The sequence below is a fragment of the Corvus hawaiiensis genome, chromosome 26 (genome assembly GCF_020740725.1).
Source record: "Corvus hawaiiensis isolate bCorHaw1 chromosome 26, bCorHaw1.pri.cur, whole genome shotgun sequence".
Classification (NCBI taxonomy): domain Eukaryota; kingdom Metazoa; phylum Chordata; class Aves; order Passeriformes; family Corvidae; genus Corvus; species Corvus hawaiiensis.
The window spans coordinates 21,568,632-21,582,888 of NC_063238.1; the positions used below are offsets into that span (position 1 = coordinate 21,568,632).

Sequence of the window (14,257 nt, forward strand, 5' to 3'; positions counted from 1 at the left end):
AAGGTGGTATTGTCAGGGAAGCAGGGAAAGCAAATTCAAATGTCCCCATGGGACGTTAAACCAGTAGGAATAAGTAACTGGAGTGAAGATTTCTCACAGGAAGAGACTGTCTTACAGAGATACTGAAAGTGCTAGGACACAGCTGACCTCAGAGATATTCCTAACTGCACCCCTTTCTGAGTCTTCCAGGGATCAGGAGGTTCATTGCTATCTTAAAAATGAGAAAACCAGAAAGTGTAAGCAGAGGGATTCAAAACAGAACCCCTGTTCATTCCAAACAAGGAGTTTTCTATGCTGAGCACTTGGGGTTTGAATGGCTCTGTTGCTCTGCCTGCGAAGAGAAGAGCAAGTGAATGAAGCTGCTAATGGAGAGCCTTGTTTTGGCTGGGCTGCAAAACCCATTAAAACAGCAGAGCCAAGACAGTGACAATATTTTGGCATGCTTTTGCAGTGTTCAAAGTGACCCTATATATCATTTTATGTGTTTATTTTTCTATATGTGTAGAGTCACCTCAATGACTTGGCATGCTTTCTAGTTATGCCAGCCAAACCAGACCTTTTCTATTTGGCTCCACCTTCAAACTTTCTGGCATGTTGACTTCTACAAGGAAAGATGGCTGGCAGAGGAGTCTTTGGCCTCAGCCAGGATGTAGTGACTTTTTTTGCTGCAGCCATAGGTCACAGAAAGAAAAAATCTGTGTTTATTTCTACATAGAAGATAAAGACAGTAAAGACAAGAGGAAAAAGGGCTAAGCAGGAAACAGTAGAGTAGGCATTACTTTTTAAACCAAATAATGTGTGAAGTTTTTAAACATAACAGCACAAAACTGCATATAGCTTAAAGCTGTCTAATGAAACCAGTTAGTAGAACAGTCTCACCTGAAAGGAAGTGTAAGAACCCTCAGAGATTCACCTTCAGCTTCATGATCAACTAATACTACATTATGGGTGTAATATTTAATGCTTATGGCTTGCTTGTGTACTCACTTTCCAGGGGCTCAGCAGTCACAAGCTGTACAGTGTTTTAGTGAAGCATCGTCTCAGACCCTGCATAAAAAACAGAAACAGAGATGGTGTAGAGATATCCAAAATGAGACAATGCTTTTGAGGACTGGAAAGTCTAATTGTCAGAAGAGCTTAGTAGCTCCTATCTCATTGACAAAGATACCTTTCATGGCCATGAGAGCGTGTTTGAAAGAACTACACCATGAGGAAAGAGAGTGGAAAATGTTATGCTGGGAACTCATGCTTCATCTGTAATCACATTTTACTCTGACATGGGGATGATCTTGTCAGGCTGATCCGAGAAAAATGTCTTCCAGGACCTTGTGAAACAGGGAACTTGATTTCCTGAAGCACAAAGCAGTGAGATGATATGATGATTGGTTGGATAAAAAAAAAATTAAAGTATGCATCTCCTTCTCAGCAGCAGGCTGGGATACTGAACATCTTACTTACAGATCTATGCAGTATCTTTCTGAATCTGCTGCTTGCAGACAAGCTCCCATGGACAGTTCTTGTAGGAATAATGATTTGAGTGAGCTGCCCATTATTCTCAATGGAATAAGTTGCCATATTATTAAGCACACTAGAATGAACTGAATGCAGCAAGGACTACTGTCCTGTGGTGGAGGGCTATTCTTGCATACTTCATGGTCTGAAAAAGACAACACTTTAAAACCCGCTTTCATATAGAACAACAACAATAAAAAAAAAGAGGCAATAAGGATTACAGTGCTAGAAATTCACAGGTTTAAGGCATTTTAAAATGAAGGCTGATAGAGATAGGGGCATCTGTTATTGAAGCTCAAAACATTTGATTTGGGAAGAATAGGATGATGTGTATCACTCCACTGAATCTTCTTGTGAATCAATATTTTTAAAATATTTATAATGGCATTTTAATATGATTCATTTAATATTTGTGGTATCAAAGATAGCCTTCAGATAGCTCTGAAAAGTTGTAATACATTGCTAGAAATGGCCATGTGTTTGCACTGACTTTAAGAAAATATTTTGTCAATTTATAAGCAACTATAAGCAATTAAACAACAACGTAAAGGAATTAATCAGAAGACACACAAGGGTTATCTGTTGTTCATTTCTGAATTACAGAACTGTTTTCTGGAAGGGACTGCTGGCAGTCATCTGGGTCAACTTTGCTGTGAAGGTGAACTATTGTTTACACCAGGTCAGAATGGAGAGAGCTGCCTTCCACTGTGGACTGAAAAAACCAAATACTGATAGGATATTCTGGTGGAATCCAGTTCTACAACGGCAGATTACTAGTTTAACACTAATTTTGTGAGGTGAAGGTATGTGGTTATTACATATGATCTAAATTAAAATGTAAGTCTGATTGCACTACAGGAAAGATAATTGCTTTGCTCCCCCTCTGGACTATGAATAAAAAACATGTCCTGACATATTCTAACCACTTTTCAGCTGTTGTGAATTGTTTGGCTTTCCACAAAAACATTGCTAATAATTTTTTACCATCATTCCCTAATTGTACCTAAAAGTATGCAAATAGAATACATTGATACAAAATCTCTCAAATACCTGCTTTGCCAACACAAAATGTACCCTGTTATGGTTTAGTGTGGCATAAGATGTGGACACCACCCTGGTAAGGAGCAGAGATAATGCCACTTGGCTGAGCTGTGCTCGGCACAGCTGTGCTGTGCCTGCTTACAGTCTGGGCAAACAGAAGAGAAAAATGTCAGCTTAAACTTCAGCAGGTATTTTAGGTCAGCAGATGCTAAAATTTCTTATCCCTTTAAAGACGTGGGCTGATAAAGCTGGCAATTGTGATGAGATACTCATCTAGTAAACCTTGGCATTGTGTTTATTGTGTAGAAGCTGAAAAGTCAATAGCAGGCTGTGAGGACAATTTTGTAACTGCTTTAATACTGGCCTTAGCTGCAACATCTGTCCTGCCACCAGCATTTTAGTGAGGAGAGAAACAGAGCAGAACATGGTTCTGTGCCACCCATCCCATCCCCTACACAGCAGCTCTTGGTTCCACTGCTTTTCTTGTCCCCTTTGCTGCTGGGTCCTTCTCACACCATGTCAACACTTTGAGAACTGGCATGGCATGAGCCTCATTGATGGGTCTGGCTTGTGCACATACAAGTGCTACAGATGTGTTTGAGTTTGTATTTACTAGCAAGATGGCCATAAGGCAGATGTTTGAGAGGAGTGCCTGCCAGCAGGTTACAGAAAAAGAGAGCAAGTGTGTTCATTTGGATCATGGATGCAATTTACATTCTCGATCCTTCAGTGTGTTCTGCTGTCCATCACAAGGATCCAACTGAAGCCAAAATATTTCCTTTCACCTCTCTGTTGCTTGATTTGCAGTAAGTACTGGAGCTCTTTCTTTCCTCCATACATGCCTGGAGGATTAGATAGGGAGCAATGATGCAGGCAGCAGATGTCCAAGCACCTGCAGCAAGGTCTTGACTGTCAGCATGGCACTACAAGAACTAATTGTTTGTAAATGTGATAATGTTTGTAAATGTGTACTCAGAGGACACCACCCAGTGCTGTCTTCTCTTCCTGGGCTGTAACAGCATATCTGAGTTACTCTGGCTGCTGGGCAGGGGTGAGATGATGAGCACTGGACTCAGCCTCAGAATGACAAACAGAAAAGGAGCTGTAGCATCTTTGAGTGACCTTCACTGCATGCAAACCTGAGGGCTTTGCAGCATGGTTAAGCAAGGAATATGGCCGGTCTGGTGTTTTAATGGAGACAAATAAATTAACTAGTTATGTAACCCACTACTACAGTATGCGTTTGACAGAATAAAATGAACTGCATCAGTTTAATCCACCTGTGGATCTAGGCAATAGTTTTCAGGATCACAGCAAACCACTCTGAAGATGGTTCAGATATAGTGTCAAACAGAATTTGGCCCAGTGACTGTAACCAAAGTCAGAATGTTTATTACCAGTTAATTTGTACACATGCCTGTGGCTCTTATTCTTGGAAACAACCTCCCTGAGTGACTGTGAAATGCTGCTATTTCTGCTGCAAAAGTACATTTTTCCTGTGGTAGACCAACTCATCTTGGAAGCTGCTCAGCTGGTGTAGCTGTTTGTTAAATGTTCTTTATTCGTGTGTAGGAACTTCTGGAATAATGTGATAGACAGTGTAGTCATATGGCACCTGCATCCACTTTATTGTAGCTGTAGGACTGGGGATCAAGTTCAGTTTGGGTTCAAGCAAATTCTGCTGCTAGAAGGAAAGGTCCTTGTCGTATACAGGTCTTGTTCTTATCCCACAGAATGAAGACAGGGAACTGAATTTGTGATACTATTTTAAACCATCAGGAAGAAGCAAATAACTGGTCTGCAATTTCCGGACACATTCTACTGGGAGCTTTTTAAGGCTATTTGAGCATTTTGAACTACATTGTTTCCCCCTGAGCCGAAAAATTCTTCCCTGCCATTCTGCACCTTCTATTGATCATGGTTCAAAGATCAAAGTAAAGTGCATTTTCTGAGAAGCAAAGGTTAAAGTAATTCACAAAGTTATTTGACTATTGCGAGTACAGGGGCAAGCATTTGGGCAGCAAACACAGTCTAGAGTCCTTGTGTCCTACTGCCTATCCATCCCCTGGCATCTGCTCCAAAAATCTGTTTGCTTTTGCAAGAACTGCATCGTGCATTAAAGAACCAGCACAGGGGCTCAAAAACACTGAAAAAATTCACTAGGTGTGAATTCCATAGACCTCTTTATAAGTATGGCATTTTTCCTGCATTCACAAATAGGGCAGTTATCCCTCTTCCCTGCTTGTTAGTGGAGGGAGGATTTTGTCCCTCGAGTTTAATTAAGCACCAAAAGTCATGGCTTTATTTATTGATAAGCCTTTCCAGGGTGCCCGTCTCTGTAATATCTGAGGCCACTCAAGCCGTGACCCTGCTGCATTCCTTGGGAGGCAGGGAAAAGTCTCAGGGGTTTATTGCTGCTGCCTGGGAGCTCACCCATCACTAACTGTAATAGTGCTAAGTGTGCAACCTGCTGGTACCAGAGTCACCACTGGCAGTGGAGTGATTATAACAGTATTGGACTTGGTATGATATGAGACACTATACTTAGAAAACAGTCAGAGGGAAATTCGATGGAAGAGACAGTAAGGCAGAAGCTGTTAATCCCTTTAGCTGTGTATGGTAATTGGTATAGAAGCTTATATACCTACCTGAATGTACTTGAGAGAGAATCACAGATTCACAAATTCACAGACTCACAGAATCACAGAATGAGTCAGGTTGGAGCAGACCACAGTGGGTCATCTAGTCCAACCTCCCTGTTCAAGCAGGGTCATCCCAGAGCACATGGCACAGAGTTGTGTCCAGACTGTTCTTGAATATTTCCAGTGAGGGAGAGTCCACAATCTCTCTGGGAAACCTGTTCCAGTGCTCCACCTGCACAAGTAAGTAAGTTTTTCCTCATGTTCAGGTGGAGCTTCCTGTGCATCAGTTTCTGCCCATTGCCTCTTGTCCTATTGCTTGGCCCTGAGAAGAGCCTCCTCCATCCTCTTGACACCCTCCCTTCAGAGACTGATAGACATTGATGAGGTCCCCTCTCAGTCATCTCTGAACAGGCCCAGCTCCCTCAGTCTTTCGTCATAGAGATGCTGCAGTCCCCTCATCATCTTTGTAGCCCTTCTCTGGACCCACTCCAGGAACTCCATGTCCTGAGGAGCCCCGAACTGGACACAGCTCTCCAGACGTGGCCTCACTAGGACTGAGTAGGGGGGCAGGATCACCTCCTGCCAATGGTCTTCCAAATGTACTACAGGATACCTTTGGCATTCTTTGTTATCGTCCAGGACCCCCAGGTCCTTCTCTCCAGAGCTGCTTCCAGCAGGTTGGCCCCCCAGCCTGTGCTGGTGCCTGGGGTTATTCCTCCCCAGGTGCAGGACCCTGCAGTTGCCTTTGTTGAATTTCAGGCAGTTCTTCTCTGCCCATCTCTCCAGCCTGTTGAGGTCCTTCTGAAGGGCTGCACAGCACTCTGGGGTATCAGCCACTCCTCCCAGCTCTGTGTTGTTGGGGAACTTGCTGAGGAGGCCTCTGCCCCTTCATCCAAGTCACTGATGAAATATTCAACAATACTGGGCCCAGTACTGAACCTTAGGGGACACCACCAGTGACAGGCCTCCAACTAGACCCTGTGCCACTGATTACAACCCTCTGGGATCTGCTGTTCATCCAGTTCTCAAACCACCTCTCTGTCCACTCACCCAGTCCACACTTCCTGAGTGTGCCTGTGAGGAGGTTGTGACAGTGTCAAAAGCCTTGCTGAAGTTGAGGTAGACAGTATCCCCTGCTCTTCCCTCATCCATCCAGGCAGTTGTTTCATCACAGAAGGCAATCAGGCTGGTCAAGCATGACTTACCTTTAGTGAATCCATGCTGACTACTTCTGATCACCTTCTTGTCATCCATGTGGATAGTGATGGCCTCCAGAATGAGGTGCTCCATCACCTTTCCAGGGATTGAGGTGAGGCTGACTGGCCAGTAGTTCCCTGTGTCTTCCTTCTTGCCCTTTTGGAAGGCTGGGGCCACATTTGCTTCCTTCCAGTCCTCAGGCACCTCTCCTGATCTCCACAACCTTTCAAGGATGACCATGAATGGTCGCGCTGTGGTGTCCACCAGCTCTCTCAGCATTTGTGGATGCATCCCCTCAGGGCCCATGGACTTGTGGGTGTCAGGTTTGCCTAGGTCTTCTCTAAGCCAACCCTCCTTGACCAAGGAAAGGTCTTCCTTCCAGCATCCCTTTAGCCAGGTCCCTGGGTGAGAGATCCCTGAGGGTTGGTCTTGTCAGTGAAGAGCGATGCAAAGAAGGCATTTGGCAACTCTGCCTTCTCTGTGTCCTCTGTCCCCCCTCCATTTAATAACGGTCCCACATTATCCTTTGTTTTCCTTTTGTTATTGATGTATTTGAAGAAGCCATTCTTGGTGTCCTTGACATCCTTGACCAGATTTAATTCCAGATGGGTCTCGGCCTTCCAGTGCCATTTTTTTTTTGCAAGACCACTATCAGTATTTAAAAAAAAGCTAATTAAAAGCAAGAGCCTAGACTAAAACTAATCCAAACCTGCATATTTTCTGGGTTTTCCCATTTCTGTCAACAGCAAAAAATTTGCAGCTTAGAATAACTCCCAGGAGAGGAAATATTATTTATAGCTCAGCCTTTTTTTCTTCATAAAGAACTGTGTGGTAAGCATATATTTAGAAATTAATTGAAAAATAATAATAACAAAAAATTATGAGAACTTTTCACCTCTGTGAGTACCTTTTTCTTTTCCCTTAGCAGTCCTGAATATGGAACAGGGAAACAGGTGTCATAAATCCACAAAATAATTATTCCCCATTTGCTATATTACATTTTATTTATATTCCCTGGCTGTTATTTTATGTTAAATCTGCAAGTTCTCTTGTTAGATTTTAGTTTTCACCCCAGCAAATGAGGACATAGCACATAACCACTGTTGCTGCAGAGATTTCTTTTCCAAAGCTTAATTACTCTCTGGTTATGTTCATAAGAGTTTTAAATATTTGTGAGAGTTTTTTGTAACTGTGAATTTTTGTGACAGACTTCCATTTTGATTGGAAATAACTGATCTATCAGGAACCAAATCTTCAGATGTTTTTCCATTAAAGATTAAATTTGTTTTCGTGTAAAACCTAGTAAGGCTTTGGCTTTTAAGGTTCAGGTAACCTGCCCCTCTCTGTTATGTCCTTGAGCAAAAAGAACTTCAGACTTCCATGATGTTTGCCTCAGACTGGGGAGTTGGAAATAAATGAAATTTTGATCTTGACAGAAGCTTTTGCTTTCAGTAGTGAAGACATGTTTTCACCAGTGTCCTGTGTATCCACTGGACATAAAGGGGGAGATGTTCACTGCCATAAGGAGCATGTAGTCAAGAGGTGATGGAGGAGATCGGAGAGAATAAAAGGAGCTAGAGCAGATGTACAGATCTGTAGGCAGCCTCATCAAGTGTGTCTCAAGATATAATTCAGCAGAATAGAGCAGAGCCTTGCAGACAAGCTCAGAGCAGCCCAGCCATGGATTTCTCTTTTCTCTCCTCCGTTTTAGATGTCAGAATGTCAGATTCCCTTGGTTATGTTTTAACACCATCAGACCTGGTACTGATTCCTTCCAACAAGCTCCCTCAGCCAGGGTGAGAGGCTGCAGACTGTAATGGCATGCTGGCTGTCCAGCCATGCTGAGCAAAGGAGTAGAGGCACCCAAGTTATTGCTCATCTACACAGGTATTTGCAATCATCTTAAGTGTGGGCCTGAAAATAATATTGCTGTGTTAGCCTGCCTCCAAGCCTCTGCCAAAGAAGATTACCTCGGGTCATGCTATACTGTTTCCATTTCTGAACTAACATTTTTCCCATTTGCTTGAGGTCTCTGAGCCCTGCTTTACTGAAGTAGGAGTAAAATTCCCTTCAATTCAAAGAGAACCACTTTGCAGAACAGCAGTGCAGAGGAAAGCAAGTTTACATAGCCTCCAGGACAGCTGACTGTGGAGAATGAATAATCTGAGTTTTAACTGGGAGGAACTGCTGTTCTTTGTCCCATCATGAGCGGAGTCAGCATCTGTAAGACCTTTTCTCCAGTAAACCCTGGCTTTCAGTCTCAGAATTCTTTCTTCATAGTCAAAATTGCTTTGTTTCTAGTTTTTTGCAATTATCTTCATATATAGATTGAAGCAGATGGGTAAAATTCATCCTCTGTTGATTCCAAAGACTTTGGTTGAGCAGTAATATGAGACAGGCCTGTACTTAAAAAGCTGATATGGTTAAAATTTGAGGAGGTAAATGATGGTTCAAGATATGCACTGTGTAATAGGAGAGCTGGAGGGAAAGCACAAGTTACACTCACAGTGGAAGCACAGTATTCAGCACAGAGTGGAGTCATATTCCAGCAGGTAATTCAAAAGCATCTACCCTGCCTTGGACTGCTGCCCCAGCTCTTATTGTGTCCAAATGACAGGCAGACCAGGCCATTTCTCCACCAGAGGTGACCGAGACCTGCCCAGCACAGATGCAGGGTTGACCAGGTTAGCAAGATGGGGAGCAGCACCAGGCTGGGTTGGAGACACACTGATTCACAGTTTCCAGCAGGTAATTTTTGTCAGTGCTGCTCCTCAGGCCCTTGTTAGAAGTGAAAACAGCTTTGCCCATGGGCACATTCTCTAAGGAGAGCAGCTGTTTTCATAGAAACAGTTAAATCTGTATCAAGGAGACATTTTATCAGAGTTCTGGCCAGAACCAACCCCCTCCCCGTTCATCTACTTTGCAGGTGTTTCAAGAGGGAAAGCTGAGAAAAGGAAAAAAAGCAAGCCTTAGCCAAAAGTAAGCATGACTAACAAATTACTCATAATTGAGGTTTGTTAATTGCATAGAACCCAATTAAACCTTTCCACATCTGAAATGGAATAACTTATGCTCACAGCAGAGCTGTTTAGCTATGAGACATTTCTGGTGACACTTGTCTGTTGATTTGCCGTTAGATAACTTCTTGGCTTGAGGCGAGCGGGACTGAGCTAAGAGACTTTCTGTACATGTGTTTGCAGCACATTTTCACAAAGGGTTGCCAGAGTTGGGCCCACGATGACTAGTCAGTGGATTTATTACATTATTATTTTAGATTGTTATGTTGTTATTATGCATGACTGACATAGTGAAATTCTTATGTTGCAGAACTATGTAGAGTTCATATAAACCAGTAAGCCAGAGAGGCATTTTTCATAAAATTCCAACCTGAAGTGCAAATTTTATGTAACTGAAAAGTCATAATTTTATGTAGCATCTGCTAGAATACCTCCTCAAATATGTTGCCTCAAAGTCGACTTTGAAAAAACCTTTCCTGTGATTCCAAAAAAATGCAGATGACCAAAACCCCACCATTTCCAAGTGTGTGTGCCTCTTCCCTTCTTAGTTCCAGCTGGGGCCACAAGTGGAAATACCAAAATACCACAGAAATGTAGTTCTTGTGGTTCTTCCAGCCCCAGCAGAAGCAGGAAGTATTAGAAATCTTCCAATAAATAATGTTTTCATGAGGTTTCTAGCCCATCCTTGCAAGCTCAAAAAGTTTGATAAATAAACCCATCTCTGCTTGTCCACCTTGCCATCAGATTTACCTTTATATTCAAGGACTGTTCTGTCTGAGATACAGCTGATGTTCCTTCTAAGCTGTAATATATGTTCAGTTTCACATTAAATTCAGCAATAAATTGGATTAAGTCTTGTTATGAAAGACAGGTTTAACTTTGGCCTTCCATTTCTGATAGATGCAGGACAGTTTTTGTTTGTTTGTTTGTTTGCTTGTTTGTTTGTTTTCCAGGACAAAGGTAGCTACAAGGCTGAACAGTTTGAATGCCCATGGCAGAAGAGCTGCAGCCAGCAATTTGGGCTCACAGCTGTGTGTGGACAGGTAAGAAACAGTGTCATAAGATGGAGAATAAAAAAGTGCACACAGCCTGACCTGCACCTGAACTGGCAGAAGAGAGAGGACTTCCAGGATGAACTGATGAGTAAATGAAGACCCATAAGAAAAGCTGTCTCTCTGGTGCACCCTGACCTTCCTCTGGTAAGCAGCTCTTCCTTGTTGCACAGAACTCACTAAGCCCAGCACTAGCTTCTCTTCTTACAAGGCTCAACCTGTAAGGCGCTGGGTTTGGTGGTTGGCTGAGCAGATGAGGAGGGCTCACCAGATCAGCTTAGGTAGGTCTATATGGTGGGGGCACTCTCAGGTATATTTTTCTGTCCTTTCAGAATGGGGCTTTGCTGAAACCTCTGTAAGAAATGAGGTCAGTGTGATCACACTGAAGAGACTTTCATTGTTACTGGTTGAAATTTCACCACTGACAGATCGTAAGATTTTCATGACCTTGTGATTTCTTTTGTGAGTGGTGGTTGTGCAACAGATCCCCTCATAAGATAAGACAACATGAGGGTTTACACAAAGTAGGAAAGTTTACAAGAGCTACGGCTTGCTGCTCTCCTCTTTTAAAGAGATAACAATTACATTTCAGGCTCAGAAAAAAAAAAAAAAAAGCAAAAAACAGTGAAGATTTTTATCCTCTTCTGAGATTGAGTGTGATGCCAGATCTGCAGTTTTCAACTTTTAAGTCCTCTCTCTGTGCTAGGAAGATGACTGGTTGAAAGCAGCAATTATTGGCAAACACTTCTTTCCTCCCCAGCAGCTGGGGCTGAGTATTCCTGAGGGTATATTCATGGTGACCACTTTTATGGCAACAGCTTCCTTCCATGTTCCCTTCATGCTGCTATTGAACAAGTCTGAGATGGCTGTGAGAGCTACCTTTGCATAGCCAACCTCCCAGGTTACTGGTAAAAGAGGGAAAAAAGGAAAGCAGAGCTCAATTTCGCAGTATTTTGACTAGGAATTTTGAGTAAACATTTCAGTGTCTGTGTTGGAGGATGTGGCTGGACATATCCTTTCACCTCCTCATATGTGATATTGCTGGGCAGATGTCATCTCTACTTTCTGCAGACTGCACTTCTAGCATTTCCCAACCCTCTAACGCCTGCAGACCCAGGCTGTTATTTTGTTCAGTGCAGACTGTCACAGAGGGAAACACGTGCTCAAGCAGAAACATTACTTTTGTTCTTGTGCTTTTGTTCCTCTCATTTAAAATGTGAACATATCTGCTTGCTTTTTTGTATGGAAACCACTCCTGTTTCCTGAGTTAGAAGTCTGAAGAGACAGAGACCTTTGAAACATTTTCTTGGTGTGTGGGAAAAAACTAGCAATAACTTTGTTATAAGGTATATGACCAATTCTTGCTGGTACTCAGATTGCAAACTGTTTTGGCTGCTTGCAGTCATAAATGCTTTGTCCATTTCTTCTTTCTTTTGCATCTAGCATAAGATCTTGTGAGCATTTATATTCACTTAAAAATAAAACACAAAGCTCTTTTGCTGACCATGTGAAATTCTTCAAGAGCAGACACATGCATACATACACACGGGTGCACACACTCTCAGACAAACATATATAGCTTAGGAAAGAAATACTTTCTTTAATAGCATGGCTTGTATGGACAATAAAACGCCCACTAAATATAGTTAATATTATAAGTTCCCGTAATACATCTTAGGTTTCAGAAATTTAGAACCTGGCTATAAAAAGTGACTTTTGATACCCCCGAGAGTATAATTTTTCCTTAAAAAAGAAGAGTATTTGTTGAACTGGCCACTGATTTTCTCTCCAACAGGAAGCCTTTCCATAAATGTTGGGTACAATTACGTGTTTATTAGTTTTGATTCACTACTCCCTCTCTTTCTTTTGAGCGCAGAGATGTGTTCTGGGATGCGTTGCACATTCCTCCTCTTAAAAATTACATCAGAAAACAACAGACTTGGCAAGAAAATAGGGGAAAGAGGATGCTTGTTTGGAAATGATTTGGGGTTAGCCTCCTGTTCTGAAGTCTTGTGATGGGAAAAATGTTGAGCCCTTTATGAAGCATGCCCTTCCTAAATAGACTGAAGGAATATTTACATGCTTCAGAGCTGAACAGGATGGCTAAGGTAAGGAAAGCCTGACAGTATGTGCTGTGATGGTGAGAGCTGCAGCTGGCCACGCCCAGAGCAGGGATGTGAGGCCTGATGCACAGCTAAAGTCTGAATCATCTAGGATGAAGAGATGAACCAATAGTGACAGACAATGGTTACTATCCAGCAAGGCCTAGATGGCCCATGGTTTAATAGCTGACAGTTCCTCCCTAGCAAGCAGTGTGTCCGTAAAATCATCTGAAAAGTGTTCAGGGGTTGCTTGTCATTGCTGGAATTACTTAATAACCATCTTGGAGCTGCCTTGGGGCATGGCAATGAACTGCACTCATAGGTGCAGGTGGGATCATTTCCCAGGCATGGGAAGGTTGTACTGCTCCCACAACTTTGTACCGCTTTTTTAAGTAGGCAGAAAAAGGATGACTGTAAGTTTGGCTTCTTTAGTTCTTCATGAGCTGACTGATTAGATCTGAGATTTCTGGGGAACAAAAGGATAATTTCAAAGCAAAATGGGGAAGTTCCTGGCCTCTGGATGCTTCTGGGCTTTTTCAAGGTGTTTTGCAGAATAAATTGATCTGGACCTATATTGCAGTCTTTTCTTCTTACTTGTATGGGCAAGATGGGAAAGGTTTTACTGGAATCACTCATCTGCTTTCAAGAAGGTTACTCGAGGTTAAGGGGAATGCTGAAGTTCAGTACTGTTCCCAGGCTGGCAGCCTACTCTTTTGAAAAATTTTTGCTTAAGGCTGTTCAGCTGGATGTCTGCCTGTTCCCCTTTAGAGACACTTGGGGAAATACTCTAAAAGGTGTGTGAGAAATTTATGTTGTGCCCCTTTAAAGATACTTATGACATTTTATGCTCTTGGATCTTGAACTCTCATCTGATGCTATATTAGTCATCGTGCAGAAATATGATCACAAAACCATGGAGAAAATTTTTGGAACTGTCCAAGTTTCTGTGATAAATGTGAGAGGTCAGTTTCAAAAGAGGTTCTCTATTTTTCTGTAAGAGGTGAAAGGCAGCTGTATCATCTATTGCTTAAGAGTTGGTGTCTCTAAAGGTGTGGGGTAGATTGTGAAAAATCTCTTGGTGTTACCCGTGATGATGGGAGAGCAGGAAAACTTCAGAAGGAAAGTTCAGGAAATGAGTTCTGATCACATGAATCTCAGCAGAAAGCTAAGCAGGCTAATTATCTGAGCCAGAGCAGTTTAGAGAGTTATACAGGGGAAGATAAAAAGTCAGAAGAGAGGGGATTATCAGGAAAAAGGCACATGTTTACAAGTGGGTGAGGTGACCACAAGAGAAGGTGTAGGGGATGACCTTCTTTAGCACTCATGACTGAGTGGTGAGGAGCTGGGTTTGCCAAGACAGACATGGATGGATTGGCTAGTTGGGTAGGGGAAGAACTAGAAGAAGGCATAGTCATGAAACCAGTGGGAGAAGAACAGGCCGTGGTGGACTGGATCATGGAAGATAAGAACAGAACAGTCTTGAGAAGAGGAAATAAAGAACAATTACCAACTCTGCAGGTAAAGTCAGCTGAAACAGGTCTGTTTGAAAGTATACCCACAGTGGTGACAGAGTTCCTGCTGCTTTGAGGAACGTGTTCTCTCAAAAGGAAATTGAAGCACACAAACACATTTTTATGCTCTTCCAACAACACCAACATAGTGCAGAGAATTCAGTCCATGTCTTCAGTGATGCT

General features: G+C 42.5%; 1 long non-coding RNA gene across 2 annotated transcripts in view; it reads left to right on the top strand.

Moving 5' to 3' along the window:
• Positions 1-14,257, top strand: part of LOC125317292 — an 80,162-nt gene that overhangs the window by 48,673 nt on the left and 17,232 nt on the right. The window contains exons 3-4 of one of the 2 annotated variants that reach the window (XR_007200006.1): positions 2,116-2,315; positions 10,363-10,608. This is a non-coding gene — a long non-coding RNA (uncharacterized LOC125317292). Of the gene's footprint in view, positions 1-2,115; positions 2,316-6,909; positions 10,609-14,257 lie in introns of those variants that run through there. The other variant, XR_007200005.1, reaches the window with a different exon arrangement.